Here is a 5,235-nt window from a genome sequence, read left to right as displayed (position 1 = left end):
GTTCCAAATATGAAGAAAATAATTATTCTCACAATAACTCAAACACAATGCTCATATCCATATTGGTGTACTTCATTTCATATTATCATAAGCTATCAAGTAGACTTGGCCAAAGACAAGGTTGAAATCAATTTACATTTACCTAGTTAAGTCAATACTTGGTGGACTTACAAATTTTATTTTATTAGCATTCACAATAAAATCAAATATAATGCTAGCTGACTGCTGAGTCACTGTTTACAGCCATGATTGTAGGGAGGGAGGTAGCAAAGTTTAAGGCAGCAGGTTTAGCTTTAAGGCAGCAACTTCAGCTCCCTTAAAATGATCAATAAACATGTACAATCACAGGATATCTGGCCCTACAGATGTTAGTGATCACCTATGTTAGGGCATTGAACCCTGAGCAGTTCACAAACATACATAAAATTTAGCAATTACTTTATATCTTGTATCAGCTTCATACAATTGTGGATTTTAAAGCAGCACAGTTCCTTAAAATTGCCAATATTGTTTCCTACAGAACTAGTGCATCCCTAAAAACACACGTATTTTTACAAATTTTTACTACTGGTTTTAACTAAAAAATTGAAGATATTTTCCTTTGGAAAATATTTAAATGTTAGGAAATAAAGCTTCTTAAGAACTCCTATCTAAGGGGCAAAAAATTTTTTTCAGTTCGTGCAACCTGCTGACTTTTTTTAAAAGGGTGAATTTCTTTGGCATGAAAGGAAAACACAGGAGACATACAAATCTTTGCAGTTATAAATGAACAAATGAGGGTACACGCATCCTGGAACACAGATCTCGCTAAATAAGACTATGTTTACTAAAAAAAAACAAAAAAACAAACCAAAAACAAAAAAACACAAAAAAGAAAACCTCAGTCAAGGGAGCCAGAAAAGGCTGTTTTTAAGAAATTTCAAATAGATTCACTGTGTAACAAATTCAGTCACAAATGTCTTTATACAATTTCTTTAAAAGCCATGTCCTTTCTCTAGCATATGGTAAATTATTTTATTTACAAAAACATACATACAGATTCTCAGGAAATTGAGGTATTAAAAAATTGAGATATATTCATACAGCAAAGAGGTAGTCATAAAAATCCATCATCAACTAAAAATAAGCTTATTTCTTAGCATTATAAAAACCTTACATTTTTAACCCCTGCATTGTTTACATTTTTCTAAGTAGTAGAAGGTAGATTTCGGCACTTTGGTGATCTTTACTATTCCTAGGTCTTTTTCACATGAAGATTAAACACTGATTCGTATCAATAGAACGTGTGGCTTGAGCTCTTTCCCCAGCAGTGTTAACAGGCTATACCAAGTCTGGCACTCCCTTTTGCCAGGTGTTTCCCATCTCCACGCCTGCTCTTTTGATGAATTACACTTATGAGATGTCCAGCTAGAATCAAGATTGACACATCGTGGCCAGAGAACACAGGAAAATAAATCTGGTTCTCTCAGAAACAAAAACACTTGCCCTTGTATCAACATACATAATCTTCTAGAATTTAGGAACAAAAAAAAGTGTAAACATGATACACCTCCATGTTTCAGTTTGACCACTCATAAAACGAGAAATGACCAATCTCATTTACAGGTAAAATTATTTCAAATTCATCTAAAATGAGAAGTTATTAGGCTTAATGATGTAAAATATTTTAATGCTAAAAAGACAGGAGTCTCATCAGAAACCAATTTTTGGCACTTGAATCTCGGAACCTCTGCAACCCAGAGAGCTACCAAATTACAAAAACTGCAAGGGCTGCTTTTCTCAGAATGGCTAATTCACGGCAAAAGCAGGGAGAGGGGTGGTGACAAATACTGTTTTAATGAAATAGGTTTTCGTCATAAATACTGTAGGTATACTCTTTTGTATAGAGTATATTGCTCAGAGGTAATTTTTAATCATGATCCTATTTCATTCTTCAATGAATTAGATAGTTTTTAAAAAATCCTTTTCAAAAGCTGTTTTCCTCAGTTATTGCTGTCTAAATATTATCTAAAGCTATTCTATCCAGTGCAGGAGCCACTAAACCACATGTGGCTGTGTAAATTTCAATTAATTAAAATTAAAAATTCAGTTCTTCAATCATACTAGCCTTTCTTCAGGGGTTCAGTAGCTACGTGACTAGTGACTATCATATTGGAGAGCACAAATTAACATTTCTATCCAAAAAAAGTGCTATGGGACGGCTCTGAATCTGAAGAAAGTGCATTGTGCTATCTGCTCATGAAATTTTTCAAACTCATTTTTTAAAAGTTGCTTAAAAGTATCACTACATCTCTAGGCTACAGGTTATTATTGATCTCTGTTCATAGGTGTGAAAGAACGGTATCAACTTTCTGGTCCTTATTAAGACAATTTATGAAGTATTTAGAATTCCATATAGGGCCCAAGTAAAACATGAACTCAGATATTTTCACTACTTGACTATAAAAGAACAAAGTGAAGATTTGACAGGCATGATGCGAGTAATTTAGCAGTCCCAATTAAAACAGATCTCTTCTTCCACTAATATCCATAAATCCTGAAATATGAAAGAATACATAACTGCCATTTAAATCTTCCCAAAAGAATGTGACAAAAAGCCCTTTAGATATTGCTCTATTTTCCTTTGGTCTTAGCAAGGGGAAAACAAAACAAAACAAAACATTACTTAAGTATAAACAAAAAAGTAAATTAAAATAAAAACTGTCTTACAAATAAATTGCTATGGGACAAGGACAGAAAAACAAGTTTTGGTTTAATGCATGAGAAAATGCTCTCATTTGTATTGATAGCTGATATATGAGCTGACTAATAACTCTGAATACTTTTAGTAAGATCAAGTTCATGTTGTTATTTTCAAATTTGTCAGAACACAAGGTGAGAGAGATAACAATTGTGTATCACTTCTTCCAAATAACTCTTAGATGCAAGGCAGGAAGTGGGGAACAAAATAGATTGCCTATTTTTTTCTTTTTTCTTCTTAGTAGGTGAAAGTAAAACAACTTGAACATAAAATGCACACAGCTGTATCTAAAAGAAAAATGCAAACACAACTTAACCATACTTTATTTGACTGCATCTTATTTAGACAGCTTGCACATTTCAAATCCCATTAAAACTCTCTCTCCAAAAGGATATGGGACAATAGAAGAAAATTATGCAGCAATATCCAGTCATCAAACAGCAGTCCAATATTTTGAGATACACATGATATTTTATAGATACTCAACTCATATCTGACGTCAATATAATTTATGGTTATATTTTTACAAACCTGAAAGCCCTATAACAATATAGCACTCATTTTAGTGATGTCATGGTGCACTGAAAAGCAACTCTGATGCACTACCAATTTGCTTTTATCTATGCTCCTGGAAAGTGATGAACTTTATGATTTTTAGACACCATAATAAATATACACATCCAGTCTTATACATGTCAGCCAATACCATAACACAGGGCAAGGTAAAGTTAAAACATGTGACAAACAAACTTCTTTACATAGATTTGTCAAGCAAATGGGGAGGGTACTTTAGGGAAGAGGCAGAAAATATTAGAACCAATTTTTTAATAGTAATTTTTTTTTTTTTTGCTGGCTTCAGCTTCAAAACTACTGTCTGGTTTATGATCTGTGGAATTCTCTAGTTTCATCCTAATGTAAGGGAAATTATAGTCAGCCCACACATTAAAATGGTAGTATACCCGTTAGCTTCTTCAATACTAACATATATAGCTTCATGGTAGCATGTATAAAAATGTTCAGCAGTAGCAACTGCCAAACCAGTGTCAGTGGATAGTACAGTCAGTCTTAAAGAGGCAGCACCCCATTAAAAGAAAGTTGCACCAATTTTGCTCAGTTTTAGCCAAGTGAACTCACTCTATCAATTTTAAGTGGAGCTGTTTTAAGATTATATAAGAAAAATGAAAGCCCAATATCAAAAATTAAGTTAATGTTTGATGCTACTTCACCTGAAATGGAGACTTAATTTTGGTGCTGGGTTACCATGCTAGAGGATAAAATTTTAGTCCACTTAAGTAAACAATTTCTGCACACCCAATTAAAGACATAAGGTAGACACAGATATTCAACAAACACCAGCTAAACAATATGACAACCATTTGACTTTTCAGTCACACAGTTAAGTTTGTGTTTAAAACACCCAGTCAATTCAGCAAAATTTGGTCAATTCTGGGTGAAAAGGTCAGTAGTGATGGTTTCATTGACAATCTGCCAAAAAATTAATGGCTGAGCTAAAAATCTAGCATGTATTTACTTTAGAACTGTCCTCATTAGTGAGTCAAGCAAATGTACATTCATCAACAATCATTACCTATGAACCAGCAAGTCAAATATAAAGTGGTGAGATAAAATTTGATAATGAAAGTACTGAACTATTTTATTAGTTCAATTCCCTCCATATTAAGAATAACAGAATCATCATTATGATTGGTATTCCTCTAAGTGCTAGAGTCCTAATGAAGTCTGACCAAAAACGTACTCAAAATGGTCACCTGGAAAGCTGAGTATTGTGTGGTCTTCATATTTTAAATGTAACCAGTATTCTGCCCATTAAACTTTCAAGGCAATATAAAATGAAAAGAAAAAGTTTTCTTTAAAAATAAGGAACTATAAATGATCCCATCAACAGGAAGATTTTATTTTCACCAAATTTATGTATCTTTATTTAAAAAATACTTGTCACCATGTTCACTTTCAAGACACTACACTGAGCAAGGAGCAGCTTTCCCTTAAAAAAAAAAAACATAACAAAAAGGCAACAAACTTTCCTGAAAGGGGGCTTTTACCAACTGTTAATGGAGGTAGGGTTTTTAAAAATACAGTAATTATAGCCATAAAATAAAATTCAAACCAAATCCTAGAGCAGAAGTAAAGCATATCCAAATTAATGAAAAAACAATACATTCCTACAAAACATTTTTCACAGAGAATGAATCTTTTCTTTAATGGGTACCTAGGTTTTCCAGTCAAATAAATTATCCATCACAGGTTTCCTGACTCCATTGAAAGCAATCAACTTTAAAATTAATTACATTGCACAGATTGGCCAAAACACAATGTAACTAATGAACATGGTGATGGCTATTAAGAAAACCTATAGAACTCATTCCAAGAATTTTCCATTTCTCCCTTTTGTTTTTCTGGGAACTAATAAAGCAAAGCTCCCCCAAGAATTTGCACAAGTAAGTGAAAAGAAAATAAAATCAGTTTAAAACAGA

The sequence above is a fragment of the Globicephala melas genome, chromosome 2 (assembly GCF_963455315.2).
Source record: "Globicephala melas chromosome 2, mGloMel1.2, whole genome shotgun sequence".
Taxonomy (NCBI): Eukaryota; Metazoa; Chordata; class Mammalia; order Artiodactyla; family Delphinidae; genus Globicephala; species Globicephala melas.
Note: the sequence above shows the minus strand (reverse complement) of the source record.